The sequence below is a fragment of the Ranitomeya variabilis genome, chromosome 1 (genome assembly GCF_051348905.1).
Source record: "Ranitomeya variabilis isolate aRanVar5 chromosome 1, aRanVar5.hap1, whole genome shotgun sequence".
NCBI lineage: Eukaryota > Metazoa > Chordata > Amphibia > Anura > Dendrobatidae > Ranitomeya > Ranitomeya variabilis.
Window position 1 is genome coordinate 360,849,252 of NC_135232.1, and position 26,248 is coordinate 360,875,499.

Consider the following 26,248-nt stretch of genomic DNA (forward strand, 5'->3'; position numbering starts at 1 on the left):
CAAAAACGCACTTAGACCCCTTCACACATAAAGAATTAGACCGCAGAACCTGAAAAACTCTCCTGACCTGCTGGACATGAGAGTCCCAGTCATCAGAAAAAATCAGAATATCATCCAGATATATTATCATAAATTTATCCAGAAAATCGCGGAAAATATCATGCATAAAAGACTGGAAAACTGAAGGGGCATTAGAAAGACCAAAAGGCATGACCAAATACTCAAAGTGGCCCTCGGGCGTATTAAATGCGGTCTTCCACTCATCCCCCTGCCTGATCCGCACCAAATTATACGCCCCACGAAGATCAATTTTAGAGAACCACTTAGCACCCTCTATACGAGCAAACAAATCAGTAAGCAATGGCAATGGGTATTGATACTTAACAGTGATCTTATTCAAAAGCCGATAATCAATACATGGTCTCAAAGAGCCGTCTTTTTTTGAGACAAAGAAAAACCCAGCTCCCAAGGGAGAAGAAGATGGACGAATATGTCCCTTTTCCAAAGACTCCTTTATATATTCCCGCATAGCAGCATGTTCCGGCACAGACAGATTAAACAAACGACCCTTTGGATATTTACAACCCGGTATCAAATCTATGGCACAATCGCACTCACGGTGCGGAGGTAACGACCCAAGCTTGGGTTCGTCAAAGACGTCTTGATAATCAGAGAGGAACTCAGGGACTTCAGAGGGAATGGACGACGAAATAGAAACCAAAGGTAAGTCCCCATGAATACCCTTACATCCCCAGCTCAACACAGACATTGCTCTCCAGTCCAAGACTGGGTTGTGAGACTGCAACCATGGCAATCCCAGTACCAAATCGTCATGTAAATTATACAGCACCAGGAAACGAATAATCTCCTGGTGATCCGGATTGATACGCATGGTTACTTGTGTCCAGTATTGTGGTTTATTATTAGCCAATGGGGTGGAGTCAATCCCCTTCAGAGGAATAAGAGTCTCCAAAGGCTCTAAATCAAAACCACAACGATTGGCAAAGGACCAATCCATAAGACTCAGAGCGGCGCCAGAGTCAACATAGGCGTCCGTGGCAATGGATGACAAAGAGCAAATCAGGGTTACAGACAAAATAAACTTAGACTGAATGGTGCCAATGGAAACAGACTTATCAAGCTTCTTTGTACGCCTAGAGCATGCTGATATAACATGAGTAGAATCCCCACAATAGAAACACAATCCATTCTTCCGTCTAAAATTCTGTCGCTCGCTCCTGGACAGAATTCTATCACACTGCATACTTTCTGGCGTCTTTTCCATAGACACCGCCAGATGGTGCACCGGTTTGCGCTCCCGCAGACGCCTATCAATCTGAATAGCCATTGTCATGGACTCATTCAGACCTGCAGGCACAGGGAACCCCACCATAACATCCTTAACGGCATCAGAGAGACCTTCTCTGAAAGTTGCCGCCAAGGCGCACTCATTCCACTGAGTAAGCACAGACCATTTACGGAATTTTTGGCAGAAAACTTCAGCTTCGTCTTGCCCCTGAGATAGTGCCATCAAAGTTTTTTCTGCCTGAAGTTCCAAATGAGGTTCCTCATAAAGCAAGCCCAAGGCCAGAAAAAACGCATCCACATCGCGTAACGCAGGATCCCCTGCTGGCAATGAGAAGGCCCAATCTTGAGGGTCACCCCTGAGCAAGGAAATCACAATCCTAACCTGCTGAGCAGGGTCTCCAGCTGAACGAGACTTCAGGGACAAATAAAGCTTACAATTATTTCGGAAATTCTGGAAGCTAGCTCTATTCCCTGTGAAGAACTCCGGCAAAGGAATTCTCGGCTCAGATACCGGAGCATGTACCACAAAATCTTGTAAATTTTGTACTTTCGTGATGAGATTATTCAAACCCGCAGTTACACTCTGGAGATCCATTATTGTCAGGTGCACACAGAGCCATACAGAGATTAGGAGGAGAGAGAGAAAAAAGACTGCAGCAAGGCAGACTGGAGGAAAAAAAAAAAAAAAAAAATTCCAGCAGACTTCTTATAACTCTCCTTTCTCAACCTGGGTCTTTAACACTTTATTGGCCGGTCAAACTGTCATGATCTCTGCAGGCAGAGATCATAGCAAGCCTATAGAGGGACAAGCTCTCGGAAGATGGAACTATACTGACCATGAACTAAGCCTGCCGCGCAACTAGAAATAGCCAGGTAGCATTTCCTATTTATCGCTAGATGCCCAGCTCTGGCCTAAGACCTAAATAGCTAGCAGAGGGAAATATAAGACCTGGCTCACCTCTAGAGAAATATTCCAAAGAAGACAGTAGCCCCCCACATATAATGACGGTGAGTTCAGATGAAACAACAAACGCAGCAGGAAAATAGTCTTAGCAAATTTGAGGTCCGCTTACTAGATAGCAGAAGACAGATAGTATACTTTCATGGTCAGCAGAAAAACACTAACAAAACACCATCCAGAGATTACCTTAAACTCTGGCATTAACTCATAACGCCAGAGTAGCAATCCCTGATCAACGAGAGCTTTCCAGACACAGTAACAAAACTTCAGCTGTGAACTGGAACAAATAGGCAAAACAAAACATGGACAAAAGTCCAACTTATCTAGTAGTTGTCTAGAAGCAGGAACAAGCACTGAGAGGCATCAGATAACATTGTTGACCGGCAAGAAACCACCAGAGAAATGAGCTTAAATAGCGACACCCACTACTGATGGAACCAGGTGAAACAGGAAAGAGGATGACAAGTCCAATTCCACAAGCGGCCACCGGGGGAGCCCAGAATCCAAATTCACAACAGCTTTGCTGGTCAAGATATACAACATCTCCTGTATTTCCCTGATCCACCCAGTCAGTGATTCTATCATAGAAGGATATTAAGTTAATTTGTCACAACATATTAGATACAAATCCATGCTGGCTCTGGTTAATCACTTAATTCTAATCCAGGTACTTGCATACATGTTGTTCAATAATTTGTTAAAATATCTTTCCTGGTATAGAAGTCAGACTCACAGGTATTTAGTTCCCTGGGTCTACCTTCTGCCCCTTTTTGAACATAGGGACAACATTTTCTCTTCTCCAGTCTTCTGGGACCTCTCCTGTTCTCCACGAATTTTCAAAGATTATGGAGAGTGGTTCAAAAATTTCCTTTGCTATCTTCTTCAGTACCCTAGGATGTAATTCATCTGGACCTGGAGACTTAAATTAATGTAAGTATTCCCTCACTATCTCTTTGTTTATAGATACTGTGGATTCTTCTATTCTTTCAATAGTACAGTGAAGATCTGTTGATGTTACATTTACATTTACAGATGCAAAATAGGAATTTAAAAGTGCGGTCTTCTCATCATTTTTTAATACTTCATCATTTTCATCCTGTAAAAATAATATAGCATCTTTGACTTTTCTTTTACTTTTTACATACCCCCAAAATCTTTTCCTATTGCTTTTAACGCCTCTTGCAAGCCTTAATTCATTATCAGCTTTAGCTAATCTGATGCATGCACTGAAGATTCTGCAGACAACGTTATGTTCTTCTTTAGATATACCTCCCTCATTCCATTTGATAAACATTTCTTTCTTTGTTTTTAATGTGTTTAAATTCTGTGTTCATTCATCCTGGTTTCCTTAAATGATTCCTATTCTTCCCACTTTTAGAGATTGTAACCGATTGTGCTTTGAGACTCTAATTTTTCAAAATTTACCATCCTTCCTGGTCATTGGATCCCTCCTATCCTCTTTCGGAGTCACTTAAAATCTGCCTTTCTGAAATCCAACCTTGAAATTTGAGTCTTCACAGGTCTTTATCCTCTAATTAGACAAAATTCTATGATAGCATGATCGCTGCCTCCTAGGGTTCCAGTCACCCTTACCGCCTCAACCTTTTCCTCCCTGTTTATACGGATTAGATCCAAGGTTTGCATGCTAAAGTTGTCAGGAACAGAGAATAAGAATTTGCTGGATCTGTTACCCGTCAGTTGAAATTTCCCGTGACCACTATGTCATATTTTTTGGAGAACTTGCCATTTGATGCATAAAGAGTTCATCCATATCTTCAGCTTGCACAGGCGGCCTGTAGTAAATGCCTACAATGGTGTCCTTTCCGTTTTTCTCTCCTTGTATTCTTACCCAAACAGTTTCCACAGAACTCCCAGTCACTGAAGCTTCAATCTCTGGGGAGATAAACAATTTTGTAATATACAATGCGACACATCCTCCCCGATTATTAAGTCTGTTTCTTGAAAATAAATTGTATCTTTCTAGCCTTGTATTCCAATCATGTGTATCGTCCCACTAAGTTTCAGTGATGCCAATAACATCATATTTCTTTTCTTACATTAGTAGCTCCAATTCTCCTTCTTTGTTGCCCATGTTCTGTACATTTGTATAGAAACATCTTAGTTTGTGATTGGTTTCTCTTTCTCCAATATTTTATTATTCAGTTTTTTTCTTTCTTCTTCCTTTCCACTTCTAATAGCAGAGTTCTCAATAATAATAATAATATTTTTATTTATATAGCGCCAACATATTCCGCAGCACTTTACATTATAGAGGGGATTTGTACAGACAATAGACATTACAGCATAACAATAAACACAGATCAAAAACGATACCAAGAGGAATGATGGCCCTGCTCGCAAGCTTGCAATCTATGAGGAAAAGGGGAGACACGAAAGGTGGATGATAACAACTGCTTTCGTTGTTCGGGCCAGCCATAGTGGTTTCTTACACTGTGTTCATATAAAGCTGCATGAACCAGTTAACAGCCTACATATGTAGCTGTACAGACACAGAGGGCGATTAAATGCATAAAGCGTATGAGAACATGATGCGAGGAACGTGATTATGTTTTAAGTTATATGAATGGGCAACACAGTCATAGTTAGGTTAATGTGTTGAGGCGGTAGGTCATTCTGAACAAATGCGTTTTTAGGGCACGCTTAAAACCGTGGGGATTGGGAATTAATTGTATTAACCTGGGTACTGCATTCCAAAGAACTGGGCGCAGAACGTGAAAAGTCTTGGAGATGGGAGTGGGAGGTTCTGATTATTGAGGTTATTTACGTCAGGTCAGTAGCAGAACGGAGAGCATGGGTATGGTGGTAGGCTGAGACCAGGGAGGAGATGTAGGGTGGTGCTGAGCCGTGGAGTGCTTTTTGGATGAGGGTAATAAGATTGTACTGGATTCTGGAATGGATGGGTAACCAGTGTAATGACTGGCACAAGGTAGAGGCATCGGTATAACTATTGGTGAGGAATATGATCCTGGCTGCAGCATTTAGAACAGATTGGAGAGGGGAGAGTTTGGTAAAAGGGAGGCCGATTAGTGGAGAATTACAATAGTCCAGATGAGAATGAATAAGAGAAACAGTAAAAGTTTTTGCAGTGTCGACAGTCAGAAAAGGTCGAATTCTAGAAATGTTTTTGAGGTGCAGATAACAAGAGCGAGCCAGTGATCGGATGTGGTGGGTGAATGAAGGCTCAGAATCAAGTGGGCATGTTGCTTGGGAGTAATGGTGGAACCACACATGGAGATGGCAATGTCAGGCAAAGGTAGGTTAGTAGAGGGAGAAAGCACGAGGAGTTCAGTTTTTGACAGTTTCAGATGGACATGATGTTAGAGACAGCGGTAAGACAATCACTGGTATTTTCTAAAAAGGCAGGTGTGATGTCAGGAGAAGAAGTGTATAATTGGGTGTCATCTGCATAGAAATGGTACTGTAACCCAAATCTACTGATTGTTTTTCCAATATGGGCGGTATACAAAGAGAAGAGGAGGGGCCTAGGACTGATCCTTGAGGAACCCCGACAGTAAGGAGAAGATGAGAGGAAGAGGAACCAGCAAAGGATACAGTGAAAGAGCGATCAGAGAGATAGGAGGAGAACCAGGAGGGAATGGTGTCCTTGAGGCCGATGGACTGTAGCATAGTGAAGAGGAGCTGATGATCCACATTGTTGAATCCTGCAGAGAGATCCAAGAGATTTAGCATGGAGTAGTGACCATTAGATTTAGCTGTTAGTAGATCATTAGAGACTTTAGTGAGGGCAGTTTCAGTAGAGTGTAAAGAGCGGAAGCCAGATTGAAGAGGGTCGAGAAGAGAGTTATCTGAGAGATAGTGGATAAGGCTGGAGAGGGCCAGGCATTCGAGAAGTTTAGAGATGAAGGGAAGATTAGAGACAGGTCTATAGTAAGTGCCACAGTTTTGGTTGAGGGATGGCTTTCAAAGTAATGAATGTATGATGTCATGCTTAAATGAGGAGGGAAATATACAGAAAGAGAGAGAGCGGTTGAATATTTTTGTTGGCTGAGCGGTGACAGGAGGGGAAAGGGACTGGAGGAGATGTGACGGAATGGGGTCACTGGTGCAAGTGGTCCAGCGAGAAGATGCAAGGAGCCTGACTACTTCTTCTGTGACTGGTTCAAAGTCAGAGAGTGAGCTAGATGCAGTGGGGGAGGGAGGACAGTGCATGGCATGAGGGGATTGGGAGATAATTTCCTGTCAGATATGGTAAATTTTTTCTTTGAAGTAATTGGCCAGATCGTCAGCACAGAGATTCTTTGTCTGCACTCTTGGGTTGAGTAGGGAATGAAAAGTGTCAAAGAGAAGTTTAGGGTTATTGGACAATGAAGTGACGAGGGTGTTGAAATAGGTTTGTTTGGAGAGGTGAAGGGCAGAGTTGTATGTTTTAAGCATAAACTTATAATGGATGAAATCTTCTGTTAGATTAGATAGTCTCCACAGACGTTGAAGCACCACTGCAGGAAACGTGTTTGCAGCATGTGCCACGGTTGTCGCCGTCTGTGCCGTGTAGTTCTACCGGTATGTGTAGGAGGTGCAATTTCATCCAGGGCACTTTGCAGGGTTTCATTGTAATGCTTCAATGCAGAATCAGGACATGAGAGGGAGGAGAGCGGGGCCAATGATAACTGCAAGTTCTTCATAAGTTTCTGGGAGTTAATGGCCTGTTTGTTTGTATAAGTTTGGAGAGTGGGGATGACCTGAGGGGGATGGCAATTCTTGATAGAGAATGGAAGAAGGTTGTGGACAGAGAGCGGGAGAGGGGAGATTGTGAAATCATCTACTGAGCAAAGCCGAGAGAAGACCAAGTTGAGGGAGTTTCCGTCTTCACGCGATGGAGAGATAGTATGCTGTGAGAGGCCGAAAGAGGAGGCAAGAGATAAAAGGTGAGAAGCAGATGGGGAGAGGGGAAAAGCAATGGGGATGTTGAAATCACCCATGATGAGGGTGGGGATGTCACAGGAGGGAAAATGTGGAAGCCGGGTGGCAAAATGATCCAGTAACTGAAGAGAGGGGCCGGGAGGACGATACACCATCACCACTTGCATGGAGAAGCGGATGTAGAGTCTGACCGCATGGACCTCAAAAGAAGGGAAGACAAGTGAGGGTACTTGGGGAATAACTTGGAAGGTGCATTTGGTTGATAGGAGCAGACCAATGCCTCCACCTGCTCTGTTGTCCGATCTTGGGGTATGGGAAAAGTGTAGTCCACCATATGAAAGAGCAGCAGCAGCGGTGGTGTTTGACTGCTGGATCCAGTTTTCAGTAAGAAGTAAGGAAAAAGTCATGGATGAAGGGGAGTTTATTACACACGTGATCGAGAATTCCCAAGGGCACAATTGAAAGAGACAGAAGGCATGTAGGGAATATTAATAAGGTTAGAGGTGTTTCTGAGTGTAGCAGTTGGGAGGTTTGACTTGCTATAACATGGGGGGGCGGGGCGGGAGAGATCTCCTGCGACTAGGAGAAGGAGGATAGAAAGAGTGAGCAGATGTTAAGTGATTTGTGAGAGCGTCTCGTGTGTTCGATGGTGGGACTAAATGGTACTAAATGGTACTCAATAGTACTTGTTCACTGTATGACCTTCCCTGGCCTTTCACTTCCCTTCCCATAATGTTATACTTTAAAGCTCTCCTGATGAGTGTAGCCAGGCAAATTCCAAATATGCATTTTCCAGACTTGGTAAGCTGCAACCCATCTCTAGCAAGTAGTCCATCATGTAGGTAATTCTGTGATCCAAAAATCCAAATCCTTGCTGACGGCACTATTGACATAGCCAGTTGTTTACCTGTAGAATCTTGTTCCACCTCCTTGTTCCATGGCCATCCACTGGGAGGATGGATGAAAAGACGACCTGCACTCCTAGTTCTTTCACTTTTTTTGCCAAAGGCTTCAAAGTCACTGCAGATGGTTTCCAGCTCCTTTCTTGCTGTGTAATTTGTCCCCACAGGTATTAGCAGGAATGGGTAGTCATCTGTAGGTCTGAAGAGTCCTGATATCCTTTCAAACACATTTTATTTTTATATGTGGAAGACAGCACATTTCTCGTGAGGTTGTATTCGGTCTGCAGATAGCGGCCTCTGTTCCCCTCAACAGGGAGTTCCCCATGACCACCACTCTGTTTCTTCTGCAGAACATTTTTCTTTCTCCATTCAAGAGGACTCTGAGTGCTTACAAGGTTGTTCTTTGTGGTCAAAGTCTTATCTTGATGTATTTGAAAATCATTCTCCTGCGTGAGAGCCTGGTACTGGTTCCTGAGCAGTATTCGTGCTGACTGCCTCCCGATCCTCCTGCTTCTCTTGGTTACATGCTTCCAATCCTCTGTTTTTTAAGGTGCACTACAAATTTCTTCTCTTTCTATATTCTGAAGAGATTCTTCTGCTCTGCCTAAAAACTCCTCAACCTCCCTAATAATTTTCAATGTATCTATTCTCTCTTTTAGACTTTGCAACTTTTCTTCCAACAGGGACACAAGCTTGCATTTCTGGCAGGTGAAGTTTGGCTTTTCCACTGGTAAGTCTGTGAGCATGTAGCATATAGTGATGAGCGAGTGCGCTCTTTACTCGAGTTTTCCGAGCATGCTTTGGTGTTCTCCCAGTATCTTGGGCCTGCTCGTAGATTATGTTTGTGTCCCCGCAGCTGCATGATTTGAATACATGTGGAGATTCCCTAACAAACAGGCAATCCCTGCATGCATTCAGGTTGTCAAACAGACGCAAATCATGCAGCTGGTGGGGACACAAACATAATCTACAAGCACACCCAAGATACTCGGAGAACACCCGAACATGCTCGGAAAACTTGAATAATGAGCACACTTACTCATCACTAGTAGCATGCATTGCAGCTCACCAAATAGCTATTGACCTCTTCCATGTTCTTAATATTTATATGATGTCAAAGTGGTGAAGATCGTGCCAAAATTCACTCTGAAGATCGTCCCAAAAGTCATTTTAATGCCTGCATTACGATCCAATCATGGTTACACAAGCCAATAATTGGCAATCGAGTATGCTCAAGAACGCCCAATATTGATTAAATTAGCCTTCAAATCCTAAATGTAATACTTCCACTTAAATAGAACCTGTCAACACATAAAAAATAGCCATTTTTTGCTTTTATCTTATTCCTGCTGCTCCCCTGAGTATTACATTTTTTGTTTTTCAAATTTGCCATACTATTCCAGACATATGGGCCTTTGCATGTACTACTAATTTTTATGGTCTCTACCATGCTCCTGACGCCGTGACCATGCGTTCACATGAGCAAAATCCTCTGAAGATACGGCGAGGGCGGATGGATGATGCAGAGGGGCCAAAGAGATGACTGGCAAGGTGAGTATAAGGGTATGTGCACACCTACCAGTAAGTAATTGATGGAGAAATTTCTGCATGTCTTGACAGGAAAACACAGCCTACAATAGGTGCGTTTCTGCCATGTTTTTTAGTTGTGTTTTTGTGGTAGATTTTTCTAAACTTGATAGTTTGGGTGAAATCTGCAGCAAAAACCCTGAAAAAATTGACATGCTGTAGATTTAAACCTGCAAGTCAAAAATAAGCAAAGTGTGCAGGAGACTTCAGGGTTCTCATTCACTTTGCCGGCATCAGGAAATCCTTTAGGTTTTGTGACAAATCTGCGCAGACAAAAAAGGCGACAAATCTGCAATGAGTGCACAGTCCCCAATTTTTTAAATTATTATTTAACCCCTTCCCAACATGCGCCGTACATATACTACTCTGCGGGAGCTATGTTTCCACAAACAGCAGTACATGTATGGCGGCACGATCGCTCTGCCTCACGCTGAGCGCCGCGATGATCGTGTGAGGTTGTCATCTCTGTGTGAGAGCTGACACCCCGCAGCAACACCCACAATTGTGGCTAGCACCGATCGTGAGCATTTAACCCCTCTGATGCTGCTGTCAGTAATGACAGCGACATAAAGGAGAATCGTGCAGAGAACTCATGCCCTGCGCACTTCCAAATGCTGTCTCGTTGTCGTGATGGTCTCCATGGAGACCCACGGCCGCGGGGTCCTTCAGGGAAGGTACCGTGTCAATGCCTGTTCAGAGCAGGACCTGAGATGCCTCCTTCCCTGCTTGTCAGATGCAGCTCCGATGCCCTGCAGTGCAGATGCGTTGCAGAACATCGGATAAGCAATCTGATGCTATACAGTAAAGTCCCGTACTGGGACAATGTAAAAAAGTAAAATAAAGACATACCTATTAAAAAGTGTAAAAATATATTTTTTTTAAATCCCAAACAAATATTTTTCCAATGAATCCATTTATTTATGTAAATAAAAAAATAAAAACTTTATCATCATACTGCTGAATAAAAATTGATCGAAAATTGTCATGTACCTGAAAATGGTAGCAATAAAAACGTCAGCTCGTCCCGCAAAAAACAAGCTATAATATGACTTTTTCGGTCCAAATATGAAAAAATTATAGCTGTCTATGTTGATGCAAAAACTAGTTTTCACAATAAAAAGTGTCATTCCGCCTCCAAAAGATCGCAGTAAGGCTCGGCTCACATTTATCCTGCACTCTATGCTGAGCGCTTACACCAGGGTTTCCATGTAAATGTCTGTTTAGAATTGAGAGTCCTCAGTGGTTGATACATTTTAATGGCTAACTGAAAAGATGGTAACAAATTGCAAGCTTTCGAGACTACACAGGTCTCTTCATCAGGCATAGACTAATACAAATTCTGAAGAATCTCATATTTATGCACAACATAGAACAGAAAAAAAAAAACCATGGATAAGACAGGTGGCATGAAGCAGAATTACCATGAGTGATAAACAGTTATGTCCATAAATGTTGGGCCAGTTATTAGATAAGGAATGTTTTATTGTCCTGATTGGGGTCTCTGTTGTGATGACCCCTTATAGTCTGAGGGTCAAGTTCCTTAGTTGATGTAAAAAGACATAAATCCATGCGACACATTCATTCCTGCAGTGAGAGTGTCAAAGGTCGTCATCAGTTTATATTCCCAGACTTTTCTGTCTCTCTGAGTTTTGAAGTTACCTTTCAATACAAGTAATTTCATGTCCATAATGTTATGATTTGGGAGACAAAAATGTATTGCCACAGGTAGATCCATTCTTTTCTCTCTTATTGTGTAGCGGTGAGAATTCATTCTTGTTCTCAGTTTCTGCCCTGTCTCCCCTACATACAGGCTCCCAGTTGGACATTTAGTACAAATAATTAAGTACACCACATTAGAAGTGACGCAGCTGAAAGTACCTGAAAGTAAATGGGACAGTTTCCATCCAAAACACATAAAAAACTCCATTGTCTACAGCCAAGCCATCAGATACAATCGTATATGTTCCAACCCAATGGATAGGGATGAACACCTTGATCGCCTCAGAAAGACCTTTTTGAATCAGGGCTACCATCCAAGAACAATTGAAAACCAGATTACAAGAGCCACCAGAATATCAAGGAATCACCTGCTACATTACAAAGCTAAAGAAGAAAATAACCGGGTACCTCTAGTGGTCACCTACAATCCAAATCTGGAGGTGCTAAGGGGAGCTGCACGGAAATTACAACCTTTACTACAAAAAGATGCTCGATTACAATCCATTTTTCCAGACCCCCCACTACTGTGTTTTAGACAGCCCCCAAATCTAAGAAGCATCATTGTCAAGAGCTCTCTGTCCTCTCCAACAACTGCAGGTACCTTTCCCTGCAATCAGAAAAAATTTAAAATCTGTCCATTTATAATGACCACGGACAAGATAAAGATCCCCAACTCACATCAGGACTACAAGATACCAGGTACTTTCAGCTGCGACACTTCTAATGTGGTGTACCTAATTATTTGTACTAAATGTCCAACTGGGGGCCTGTATGTAAGGGAGACAGGGCAGAAACTGGAACAAGAATGAATTCTCACCGCCACGCAATACATTTTTGTCTCCCAAATCATAACATTATGGACATGAAATTACTTGTGTTAAAAGGTAACTTCAAAACTCAGAGAGACAGAAGAGTCCGGGAATATAAACTGATGACGACCTTTGACTGTCTTAGTAGTGGAATGAATGTGTCGCATGGATTTATGTCTTTTTACATCAACTAAGGAACTTGCCCTTCAGACTATAAGGGGTCATCACAACAGAGACCCCAATCAGGACATTAAAAAATTCCTTATCTAAGAACTGGCCGAACATTTATGGACATAACTGTTTATCACTCATAGTAATTCTGCTTCATGCCACCTGTCTTATCCATGGTTTTTTTTTCTGTGCTATGTTGTGCATAAATATGTGATTCTTCAGAATTTGTATTAGTCTATGCCGGATGAAGAGACCTGTGTAGTCTCGAAAGCTTGCAATTTGTTACCATCTTTTCAGTTAGCCATTAAAAGGTATCAACCACTGACGACTCTCAATTCTAAACATCTTTCTATCTACTGGCTAACACGGTACCAAGATATATATCTTTCCTGCATGTAAATCTCTGAAATACCTGATTTAGATGGAACCCCCGGCAGAAGATTCCCTATAATGAGGCAGATGGAGGCACTGCGGACGCCATGCGACCTGTGATCCGGTTGTGTCCGTCTTTTTAGGATTGCATAAAAGTGCCGTCTGCCACAGATTTGTGCATTTCTGAAAAGAAGGACACCGCTGAACAGAGGCCAGAAGAAGTCCAGAGTAACTCTCCTGCCTCATTATAGTGAATGGATCCATAGGGGTTTAATCTGTCACATCATTCGGAGATTTAGATGGAAACCCCGACGTACGTGCTCTGCGTAGAGCGCCGGATGAATGTGATCATAAATGTAATTTAAAATGTTCCCAATAAAAGCTTCAACTCAATCCACAAAAAAGCAAGTCCTCACTCAGATGTGTCATTTGTTAACAGAAATATAAGGGCTTCCAATTCAAATGTGAGGTGGTCCCTAAAAAAATGGCTTTGCAAATTTTGTTGCAAAAATGAGAAATCGTTGGTCAACTTTTAACCCTTATAATTACAAAGAAATTATGTTTCAAAAATTGTGCGAATGTAAAGTAGACATGTGGGAAATGTTATTTATTAAGTATTTTATGCAATATGATTCTCTGATTTAAGGGCATAAAAATCAAAAGTTTTAAAATTGCAAAATTTTCTAAATTTTCACCAAATTTCCATTTTTTTCACAAATAAATGCAAGTCATATCAAAATTTTTTACCACTGTCATGAAGTACAATATGTCAGAAGAACAGTCTCCGAATCAGTGGGATCCGTTGAAGCGTTCCAGAGTTATGACCTCATAAGGTGACAGTGGTCAGAATTGTAAAAATTGGCCTGGTCATGAAGGTGAAAACAGGGTTGCGGGTGAATAGGCTAATATATTTTAATATTTTCATGGCCTTTTGCGACATTTTGCTAAAATCTTCCTGGAAGTACAGTGCAAAAGATCTGCATTTGGCGAATGCTTATTTTTGTAAAATTCTATTCCACGCTAATTTATTCGCTCATCTCCAATCATTACTTTATGATCTTGGCTCTAGCACTGATAACTCATAACCATATTTTTTAGGACTCTTCACCAGCCAGTTTTTCCCAGTACGAGTACTATTTTTTCACAGATAGCACTTGTACCTATGACGTCACAGGCGAGGCGCGTGAGCGGGCACGCGCACACAGCGGAAGAATGTCAAGCGCGCAGCATCTGAGCGGCCATTGTATGTATGGGCAAAATAGTAAATACATGCCAGCGGTATCTGGAGTATGGAATAAGAATCATAGGTTGAAATGTAATTGTACTGTAGTCTTTGTAAGACATTCCCTGAGTCCCTAATGTATGAGGGTAATTCTGCTACACAAGGTTTAAGATAATAGTCGACGAATCAGCAAACTGGTTCACTCAATCCTCCACATCCGGAGACAATTCCTGGTGGATTTATTAAGTTCTTGTGAAATTCAGGTAGAAAGTATATAGTTGGTATGATCGGAAATGTAACACATAGTCCTTCCTATACCGTTTTAGTGATGCAGACCTTTTCCAACTTTTGTCTCTGGAAGGTGGCTGTGGGGTCTGAGGCCAGTTTGTTATAACAAACATCGTCACTGAGGGTACGTGTCCACTTTCAGGATGGCTGGCGGTTTGGACGGAGCAGCAAACTTGCTCCGCCCCCTTCTGGAGACGCGATGATGCCAGATGTGTTCATTGCACACATCCGGCATCATCGCACCCCACACATAGGGCCCTGTGATTTACAGTACCTTGCGGCGGCGCAGCATCGCCGCAAGGTACACGGACATGCTGCGATCTAAAAAGACGCGCCGCATGTCCGTAATCGCAGGGCCGCCGGGTGCGTGTTACCACGCATAGTGGAGACGGGATTTCATAAAATGCCCTCCACTATGCTGTAACATCTGGACGCTATGGATTGAACGCTGCGGCTCCACGCAGCGTTCAATCCGCTGCTATTCCGGATGTAAAACGGCACGTGGACACATACCCTTATCTGTTTAAATGCTTCTTTCTCATACTGTTAAACCAGCCAAACCACCACATTACCATCTTTGTCAGCTGGTTTAAATACAACCTGTTTCATATCCTTAAGCTCCTTTAATGCTTGGCGTTGCATGTATGTTAAGTTGTCATAAGGTCTTTTGATTAGTAGTTGGTAAAGTTCATTACTAGTGATGAGTGAATATACTCGTTACTCGAGATTTCCCGAGCATGCTCGGGTGACCTCCGAGTATTTTTTAGTGCTCGGAGATTTAGCTACAAATACTCAGAGGACACCCGAGCGTGCTCAGGAAATCTCGAGTAAGGAGTATATTCGCTCATCACTATTTATTACATACCATCCCAACAAATATTTCCACCAATGAGTTCAAGGTGATAGGGGGAAGTTATTAGATTTCTTTTTAATAAAATCAGGGAACTTATTCAGTTGTGGTTTTTGTTGTTCAAGAAGTAATTCCTCTAGTATATGGAGTGCTTCCAATTCTGCCTCTGTTGAGGAAGGTGTGTTAGTGGAATTTTTGTTGTGGAATTTTTTCAAAATTAGCTTGTGAGCAAAGAGAAATACATCTTTGATTACTTTTAAGTCGTAACTCTGTTTGAAGTTCTAATATTTGCTGTGTTTACGTCCATATGTCGTCTGACAGGTGTTATAACTTCTGAAGTTGGTTGATGGCTCCTTGCCACTGGTATCAGACGATATATGTGACAAACTGCTGGAAACCGAATTAATGGAACCTGATTGGGAGAGGTTACGATGTGTTTTCCATTTGTATACTCTGTTTGTTTGATCTCGCTGAAATTTATGTGTCTTAGTTTTTATGAGATCCTGTTCCCATTTACTTTAACTTTTCTTAACCCTGCTGTTCTGTTTAGATTTCACATACACTTGTACTGTTCCCGGTCATTTTTGACCGTCCTTATAAAATAATCATTTTTAGCTAATCTAAGTGGTTTTTTTAAACAGTTTTTGCATTATTATATTGCTTGTGAAGATGGTTGTTCAAATACCAGAAAAATAAATAAATACAAAGCTTGTTTTATATTTTTTTTATATCCAAAAGGGAACATGGTATTTTTTCGATTTTTGTAAAAATTGATTATTTTTGCAGATAAAAAAAAAATCTTGATCTAAATGTTAACTATAAGTAATAATATCAAACATTATGTAGATATACTTTTTTCAAAGGCAAAAAAAAAAAAAAAAAAGCTTTTTTCTCTATAAAATGGCAAAAAACGTTGTTTTTTATACACTTATACTGTTCCCGGTCATTTTTGACCGAACCTAACAAAGTTGTGATTTGTACCTAATTCAAGTGTTATTTGATTACCTGTTGCATTGTTTTACTGTATGTGAACATGGTTTTCAATAATCAGATGAAAAATTAAATCAAAAACTTTTATTTTTTGAATCAAATAAATTAACATTTTTTGCAATATTTGCTTCATATTGCACATAAAAACTTTTCTTTATTCTAAACTATATACAAACTTTTTTTTTAAAAAAAGGTTTTTTGTCTGACGTCTGAACCTCTGCTCACTCTGTGTTGTCTCCAGCTGAACTGAAACTCTACACTGCTATGTTATCTGTCTACAGATAAGATCAGAGCAGACACCACCCTGCAGCAGGAAAAAGCTCACAGTACAACACTTTAGGTGAATTCTGCTTAGGACAGCATTGCACAGTGTAATACTGTACAACCAGCAAACACATGGAAAATCAGAAAATCATGATTTACAATATGAAATGTTGACAACTGAATGGAACTAGATCTATATGAACAGCAGGGTAAATAAAAACCAGTGAAATAAATTGCGCATAGCTATACTGGAAGCGAATCCGTCGGCTGTATCGCAACTTGAAAATGTTGGTATGTGTAAATCTGTTCTGACCAAAAGTAGTCAGATACATTGATAAATAGTAGTAGATGCAATATATAGTTCAAAATGAGGTGATAGCACCTTTATTTTTGTCAAAAATTGTCTGGAGAGCTGAATAAAGGCCTATCGGTCATTTTTGACCGAACAGTACAAGTGTAAAAAAAATTGTACCAAATAAAGTAAACAAAAATTTAAAAAAAAAAAAATTCCCACAGAGAGTACCCCCCTAATGATGAAAAGTCAGGGAGCCTCAAGTCTCAGAATCACACGCTGAATTTTTATAACATTATAGAATTTCAAAAACGGTCATTTTTGACCTAACAGAACAGCAGGGTTAAGGTCTTCGTCAAAGGCAGTTAGTTCAATTGGGGGCAATTTTTCTTTGAGTCTGTCCTGTATAGAACATGTTTGACCCTCTAATGCCTCAAGTTTCTTTTGATCAAGAGAGATAAGTAACTCCAAAAAAGTTTTAGAACAATTGTGGCATGCTTCCTCCCATTTTTGTGTAATACCCACATCTTTAATTAAGAAGGAAGGAAATACTTGAACTCTCAAGCCTCATGGAATAAGCTTGTATTGCAAATATTGCACTAGTGTTTGCTATTCCACCATGTTTTGGTGGGTTTAAATAGTAAGGGTACCGTCACACATTGAAATTTTCATCGCTGCGACGGCACGATTCGTGACGTCGCGACGGCACGATTCGTGATGTCGCAGCGTCGTATAATCATCGCTCCAGCGTCGTAGACTGCGGTCACACGTTGCAATCACGGCGCTGGAGCGATGCCGAAGTCCCCGGGTAACCAGGGTAAACATCGGGTAACTAAGCGCAGGGCCGCGCTTAGTAACCCGATGTTTACCCTGGTTACCAGCGTAAACGTAAAAAAACAAACCGTACATACTCACCCGTCGGTGTCCTTCAGGTCCCTTGCCGTCTGCTTCCTGCTCTGAGTGCAGCCGTACAGTGAGAGCAGATCGCAGCACCGCTGCGCTCTGCTCTCACTTTCCGGCCGGCACTCAGAGCAGGAAGCAGACGGCAAGGGACCTGAAGGACACCGACGGGTGAGTATGTACGGTTTGTTTTTTTACGTTTACGCTTGTAACCAGGGTAAACATCGGGTTACTAAGCGCGGCCCTGCGCTTAGTTACCCGATGTTTACCCTGGTTACAAGCGAAGACATCGCTGGATCGCTGTCACACACAACGATCCAGCGATGTCAGCGGGTGATCAAGCGACGAAAGAAAGTTCCAAACGATCTGCTACGACGTACGATTCTCAGCAGGGTGTCTGATCGCAGTAGCGTGTCAGACACAGCGATATCGTAACGATATCGCTAGAACGTCACGAATCGTAACGTCGTAGCGATGGAAATTTCAATGTGTGACGGTACCCTAAATCCCTCAGTCGCTGCTTATATATCTCAAAGCTAGTATTGTTACTCTCAATAATCTTATGTGAATTGTCCCCAACAATAGTAGAGATTTGTTTAAGCCAGTTGGTGTCCCGGCTTTTATAGTCCATTGTTAAAGGGAATCTGTCACCTAATTTTGGCCCTATAAGCATTCTGTAATGCTGTAGATAAGCCCCCCCCCCATGTAACCTGAAAGATAACAAAAACAGATTATATTTTACTCACCCAGTGGCGGTCCCAGTGCAGTCCGGGTCCGATGGGCGTCGGAGGTCCGGGTACGGCGCCTCCCATCTTGATGTGATGACATCCTCTTCTTTGCTTCCTGTCGCGGCTCCTGCGCAGGCGTACTTTGTCTGCCCTGTTGAGAACATATAAACCGGACGAGTGCAATCTTATTAAAAATAGGATAGAACTCGAATCTGTATTATTCTATGGGGCAGTGTAGATCTGTGATTATTTTCTCATGCCAATTCGCTATGAGAAAATAATCGCAGTATGCTGTAGGTACATCCGACAATTGGATCACACTCACCCATACAAGTCTATGGGTGCGTGTGAAACATCTGGCTGCACTCGAATGTCATCCGAGTGTAGTGCGATTACCGTAGTCTTTCTGCCTCGTCTGCAACTGTGCTGCGATTCTGTCATGCGAGAGGATCGGAGCACAGAGCACTGACACTCTGCTCATACTCGCAGCAGAGTTTGAGTCGAGTGTCATTAGCATATTACATCTGATGCTATACGCTACTCTAGCCTTTAAAGGGACTGTGTCACCTGAATTTGGAGGGAACAATTTTTAGCCATAGGGGCGGGGTTTTCGGGTGTTTGATTCACCCTTTCCTTACCCGCTGGCTGCATGCTGGCTGCAATACTGGATTGAAGTTCATTCTCTGTCCTCCATAGTACATGCCTGCACACGGCAATCTTGCCTTACGCAGGCGTGTACTATGGAGGACAGAGAATGAACTTCAATCCAATATTGCAGCCAGCATGCAGCCAGCGGGTAAGGAAAGGGTGAATCAAACACCCGAAAACCCCACCCCTATGGCTGAAAATTGTTCCCTCCAAATTCAGATGACAGAGTCCCTTTAAAATAATGTGGAATGTGTCACAATTTTTTTATTAATAATTGGCTATAGGTTTATTTTTTTAAACAAAATAAAATGTACTATTTTAGCTTTTTTTTTCTGCAGCTACTGAGGGTTGCCATTTATATTTGATAGTATGTAAGTGTCAGACCATTACACACACCACAAATACAGCACTACAGGCCATAGGAGACTGCGATCAGCGTTTGACCCTATCTCCCATACTGCAATTATGAGCACATGTCACTTGGTGAAATCACCGTTGCATGTGTGATACGATCCACATTTGTATCTAATCCTATCATGTATAATACAATTCATTAAGTTGTGCATCTAATCCTATCATGTGTGATACAGTCTGCAAAGCTGTTTTTTTTTCTAATTCTATCATGTGAGATACAGTCCACAGAGCCAGTTATCTAATCCTATCATGTTTGATGCAAACCGTTGAGCTAATGTATCTAATGCTATTACGTGTGACTCAGTCCACTGAGCAAAATATGCAATCATATCATGTGTGATACAGTCCGCTGGGTCATGTATCACTCGTGATCCCGTGCTGTAATGCTTATATACCTTATTTTGCTTCCTCCCCTGACCAGGAAATGTGGTACTTATGAAGCTTCTAGTGATTTATTTCTGTACTGATGGTGGTTGTGATGCAGTTGTTATGTACAGCTACTGCTTCTGGTGATGTATTCCTGTATTGATGGTGGTTGTTGTGCTGTATTTCTGTACTGTTGGTGGTTCTAGTGATGTATTTCTATACTGTTATTGGTTCTGATCCTGTACATACTGTATGTTGCAATACATAACTTGCCAGATAACATAATACATGGCTATGTGAGTAAACTATTGTGCTGTCTGCCAAGTTACGAAATTACTATATCTGTATGTTAGTAGCATAATTATAACATTAAGCACTGTAGCATGCCAAAACGTAACAGAGTGTTGTATACTCACTGTCAGGATTCAGCTCTACTTGCTAGTTCCAGTGGTCATCTCATCACATGACCACTCGTATGGGATTTTCATACTTCTCTTCACGTGCCATCTAGCTTCTCTTCCTTATTCTCTCAATGAAGTAAGGGCGGTAGTTTTTCACTGAACATTGAGACAATTAGGACGATAAGCTAAATTGTTTCCATGGCACCAGAGCAATGATTCTATGTCTTTATTCATTCAAAATGCATCATAAAAGCAATATTTCGGCTAGGAAGCAGCCTTTTTCAAGCATAAACAAAATGACAAATGAAGCTAGAAAAAGGCCTCTTGTTGGCCGAAATGTTGCTTTTATGATGCATTTTGGATGAATTAAGGAATAGAATCATCTCTCTGGTGCCTTGGGAACAATTTAACCAGAGGAAAAGTACAATAGAAATACGTCCCACTTCTGTATTTATTACCCACTCCTGACCATAGACCTGCCGAGTGCCCATTGGCTCCCACAAAACAAGGTGCCAAACGCTCCAGGCCTGTGAGTACCGTGTGCATACCGCTTAAGCAAGACTGGGGGTGCTACCGTGAACTGGACCCTGACGCCCCGGTGTATGTCTGTTGAGCCACGTTAGGCTCTTTCATCGCTGTGAACTGTGTACGCCCCCTTTGCCGGACCCCGGACCAAAGAGCCCGCAAAAGACATGAGAGACTCATCTTTTGACGCCAGGACTCTGCTCATCTACGTCATCAGGACTATACTGGACTCACTGCACGCTAACCGTTGTGGACATTGCATGCTGGACGTCGCCAAGGCCAGATAAGTCACATCTTGAGCACCTTTGTTATTGTTTTATTTTATCTTGCATTTTCCACAAACTGCACATCCTATATCTCTAAATACCCCTGCTTCCCTGCCTTCCCCCTGCGTGGAGTATACACCTGTTAGTAAATACGTTAGCCCTTGCTCTGCCTCCTTTCCGTTACTGCATCCCGCAACCTGCTCGCAACCTAATACTGATTTATTTTCCAACAAAACTATATATAAATCCGCTCAGCTTCTCTTTCTCTTTACCTTTCCATACACAGATCAGACTGGCAACCGACCACATTGTTAGTAATATCCACACTATGAAGATTGAAAATCAGATTGAAATCCTATCATCCGTGACAGTAAGGAATTAACCGCCACTCATCTGACAGCTATCTTCCTGAAGTATAGACTACTAAGAAGAACTACTCTACCTGATAAAGCTAGTACTAGATAAGTATAAGGCCGGGGTCACACTAGAGAGGAATACGGACGTATGAGAGGCGCAAAAATAACGCATTGCACAAGGACCAATGTTTCTCTATGGGGCAGCTCCTATCTGCCGAATATTTCTCTGCCATATTTTACGTGCTGAGAAAATCGCAGCATGCTGCGTTTGTCAGCGTATTGCGCAAAACAATCCGCCAATGAAAGTCTATGGGGGTGAGAAAAATACGGATTACACACGGACCATCAGTGTGATTTGCGAGAAATACGCACCGGTGTTCTATAGAAAAGCCGGTAATTCAGTGCGGTGTACAGTAAAATCACACTGACAGGATAGAATAGAATAGATAAAATAAATGTCTACACATAGAATAGGTATATTTATACTGTATATATATATATATATATATATATATATATATATATATATATATATATATATACACTCACTGGCCACTTTATTAGGTACACCTGTCCAACTTCTTGTTAACACTTAATTTCTAATCAGCCAATCACATGGCGGCAACTCAGTGCATTTAGGCATGTAGACATGGTCAAGACAATCTCCTGCAGTTCAAACCGAGCATCAGTATGGGGAAGAAAGGTGATTTGAGTGCCTTTGAACGTGGCATGGTTGTTGGTGCCAGAAGGGCTGGTCTGAGTATTTCAGAAACTGCTGATCTACTGGGATTTTCACGCACAACCATCTCTAGGGTTTACAGAGAATGGTCCGAAAAAGAAAAAAAATCCAGTGAGCGGCAGTTCTGTGGGCGGAAATGCCTTGTTGATGCCAGAGGTCAGAGGAGAATGGGCAGACTGGTTCGAGCTGATAGAAAGGCAACAGTGACTCAAATCGCCACCCGTTACAACCAAGGTAGGCCTAAGAGCATCTCTGAACGCACAGTGCGTCGAACTTTGAGGCAGATGGGCTACAGCAGCAGAAGACCACACCGGGTACCACTCCTTTCAGCTAAGAACAGGAAACTGAGGCTACAATTTGTACAAGCTCATCGAAATTGGACAGTAGAAGATTGGAAAAACGTTGCTTGGTCTGATGAGTCTCGATTTCTGCTGCGACATTCGGATGGTAGGGTCAGAATTTGGCGTAAACAACATGAAAGCATGGATCCATCCTGCCTTGTATGGAGCATCTTTGGGATGTGCAGCCGACAAATCTGCGGCAACTGTGTGATGCCATCATGTCAATATGGACCAAAATCTCTGAGGAATGCTTCCAGCACCTTGTTGAATCTATGCCACGAAGAATTGAGGCAGTTCTGAAGGCAAAAGGGGGTCCAACCCGTTACTAGCATGGTGTACTGTTGTGAATTTGGATTCTGGGCTCCCCCGGTGGCTACTGGTGGAATGGAACTGGTGTCTTCATCTTCTCTGTTCACCTGTTCCCATCAAGATGTGGGAGTCGCTATATAACCTTGCTGCTCTGTTAGTTGCTTGCCGGTCAACAATGTTATCAGAAGCCTCTCTGTGCTTGTTCCTGCTCCTAGACAACTACTAGATAAGTTGGACTCTTGTCCATGTTTGTTTTTGCATTTTTGTTCCAGTTCACAGCTGTAGTTTCGTTACTGTGTCTGGAAAGCTCTTGTGAACAGGAATTGCCACTCTGGTGTTATGAGTTAATGCCAGAGTTTTAAAGTAATTTCTGGATGGTGTTTTTGATAGGGTTTTCAGCTGACCATGAAAGTGTCCTTTCTGTCTTCTGCTATGTAGTAAGTGGACCTCAAATTTGCTAAACCTATTTTCATACTACGTTTGTTATTTCATCTCAACTCACCGCCAATACATGTGGGGGGCCTCTGTCTCCTTTCGGGGTATTTCTCTAGAGGTGAGCTAGGACTAATATTTTCCTCTGCTAGCTTTATTTAGTCCTCCGGCTGGTGCTGGGCATCTAGAATCAACGTAGGCATGCTACCCGGCCACTGCTAGTTGTGCGTTAGGATTAGTTCATGGTCAGCTCAGTTCCCATCTTCCAAGAGCTAGTTCCTATATATGCTTATGCTATGTTCTCTTGCCATTGAGATCATGACAGTTTGACCGGCCCGCAAAGTGTTAATTGTTTGGGCTGAAGCAGGAGAAAAAGAAGTGTTGAAGGGAAATTTTTTTTTTTTTTTTTTTTTCCCCCTCAGAGTTTTGTTGCCTAGCCCTTAATTGCTGTCTAGCTGCTTCTTACCTCCTCTTAACCCTTGAATGGCTCTGTGTCCACCTGTTTGTAATGGATCTTCAGAGTGTAACTGCAGGTTTGAATAATCTCGCCACGAAGGTACAAAATTTGCAAGATTTTGTTTGTCATGCACCTGTATCTGAGCCGAGAATTCCTTTGCCGGAATTTTTCTCGGGGAATAGATCCGGGTTTCAGAATTTTCGAAATAATTGCAAATTATTTTTGTCCCTGAAATCTCGCTCTGCCGGAGACCCTGCACAGCAGGTCAGGATTGTGATTTCCTTGCTCCGGGGCGACCCTCAAGACTGGGCTTTTTCATTGACACCAGGGGATCCTGCGTTGCTCAATGTGGATGCGTTTTTTCTGGCCTTGGGGTTGCTTTATGACGAACCTCATTTGGAGCTTCAGGCAGAAAAAACTTTGATGTCCCTATCTCAGGGGCAAGATGAAGCGGAAATTTACTGCCAAAGATTCCGTAAATGGTCTGTGCTTACTCAGTGGAATGAGTGCGCCCTGGCGGCGACTTTCAGAGAGGGTCTCTCTGATGCCATTAAGGATGTTATGGTGGGGTTCCCTGTGCCTGCGGGTCTGAATGAGTCCATGACAATGGCTATTCAGATCGATAGGCGTTTGCGGGAGCGCAAACCAGTGCACCATCTGGCGGTGTCCACTGAGAAGTCGCCAGAGAGTATGCAGTGTGATAGAATTCTGTCCCGAAGCGAGCGGCAGAATTTTAGACGGAAAAATGGGTTGTGTTTCTATTGTGGTGATTCTACTCATGTTATATCAGCATGCTCTAAGCGCACTAAAAAGCTTGGTAAATCTGTTTCCATTTGCACCTTACCGTCTAAATTTATTCTATCTGTGACCCTGATTTGCTCTTTGTCATCTATTACCACGGACGCCTATGTCGACTCTGGCGCCGCTTTGAGTCTTATGGATTGGTCCTTTGCCAAACGCTGTGGGTATGATTTAGAGCCTTTGGAGACTCCTATTCCTCTGAAGGGGATTGACTCCACCCCATTGGCTAATAATAAACCACAATACTGGACACAAGTAACTATGCGTATTAATCCGGATCACCAGGAGATTATTCGCTTTCTGGTGCTGAATAATCTACATGATGATTTGGTGCTAGGATTGCCTTGGCTGCAATCTCACAACCCAGTCCTCGACTGGAGAGCTATGTCTGTGTTGAGCTGGGGATGTAAGGGGGCTCATGGGGATGTACCTGTGGTTTCCATTTCATCATCCATTCCCTCTGAAATTCCTGAGTTCCTGTCTGACTATCGTGACGTCTTTGAAGAATCCAAGCTTGGTTCGTTACCTCCGCACCGAGAGTGCGATTGTGCCATAGATTTAATCCCGGGTAGTAAATACCCAAAGGGTCGTTTATTTAATCTGTCTGTGCCTGAACATGCTGCTATGCGAGAATATATAAAGGAGTCCTTGGAAAAGGGACATATTCGTCCATCGTCATCTCCCTTAGGAGCCGGTTTTTTCTTTGTGTCAAAAAAAGACGGCTCTTTGAGACCATGTATTGATTATCGGCTTTTGAATAAAATCACTGTTAAATATCAATACCCATTGCCGTTGCTGACTGATTTGTTTGCTCGCATAAAGGGGGCCAAATGGTTCTCTAAGATTGACCTTCGTGGGGCGTATAATTTGGTGCGAATCAGGCAGGGGGATGAGTGGAAAACCGCATTTAATACGCCCGAGGGCCACTTTGAGTATTTAGTGATGCCTTTTGGTCTTTCTAATGCTCCGTCAGTTTTCCAGTCCTTTATGCATGATATTTTTCGCGATTATTTGGATAAATTTATGATTGTGTATCTGGATGATATTCTGATTTTTTCGGATGACTGGGACTCTCATGTCCAGCAAGTCAGGAGGGTTTTTCAGGTTTTGCGGTCTAATTCTTTGTGTGTGAAGGGTTCTAAGTGTGTTTTTGGGGTACAGAGGATTTCCTTTTTGGGATATATTTTTTCCCCCTCTTCCATTTAAATGGATCCTGTCAAGGTTCAAGCTATTTGTGATTGGACGCAGCCCTCTTCTCTTAAGAGTCTTCAGAAATTTTTGGGCTTTGCTAACTTTTATCGTCGATTTATTGCTGGTTTTTCGGATATTGCTAAGCCATTGACCGATTTGACTAAGAAGGGTGCTGATGTTGCTGATTGGTCCCCTGATGCTGTGGAGGCCTTTCGGGAGCTTAAGCGCCGTTTTTCCTCTGCCCCTGTGTTGCGTCAGCCTGATGTTGCTCTACCTTTTCAGGTTGAGGTCGACGCTTCTGAGATCGGAGCTGGGGCAGTGTTGTCGCAGAAAAGTTCTGACTGCTCCGTGATGAGGCCTTGTGCCTTCTTTTCCCGTAAATTTTCGCCCGCTGAGCGGAATTATGATGTTGGGAATCGGGAGCTTTTGGCCATGAAGTGGGCTTTTGAGGAGTGGCGCCATTGGCTTGAGGGGGCCAGACATCAGGTGGTGGTATTGACTGACCACAAAAATTTGATTTATCTTGAGACCGCCAGGCGCCTGAATCCTAGACAGGCGCGCTGGTCATTATTTTTCTCTCGGTTTAATTTTGTGGTGTCATACCTACCGGGTTCTAAGAATGTTAAGGCGGATGCCCTTTCTAGGAGTTTTGAGCCTGACTCGCCTGGTAACTCTGAGCCCACAGGTATCCTTAAGGATGGAGTGGTATTGTCAGCCGTTTCTCCAGACCTGCGGCG

The 26,248-nt window shown here is 42.5% G+C and overlaps 1 long non-coding RNA gene across 1 annotated transcript in view; it reads right to left on the reverse strand.

The window, feature by feature from the left end:
* The window catches only part of LOC143794023 (uncharacterized), a 53,002-nt gene extending 32,790 nt beyond the window's left edge, over positions 1-20,212 (reverse strand). The window contains exons 1-2 of the long non-coding RNA XR_013220387.1: positions 20,110-20,212; positions 18,284-18,416 (exon numbers count right to left, since the gene is read on the reverse strand). This is a non-coding gene — a long non-coding RNA (uncharacterized LOC143794023). The remainder of the gene's footprint in view (positions 1-18,283; positions 18,417-20,109) is intronic.
* Between the last annotated feature and the right edge of the window lie 6,036 nt (positions 20,213-26,248).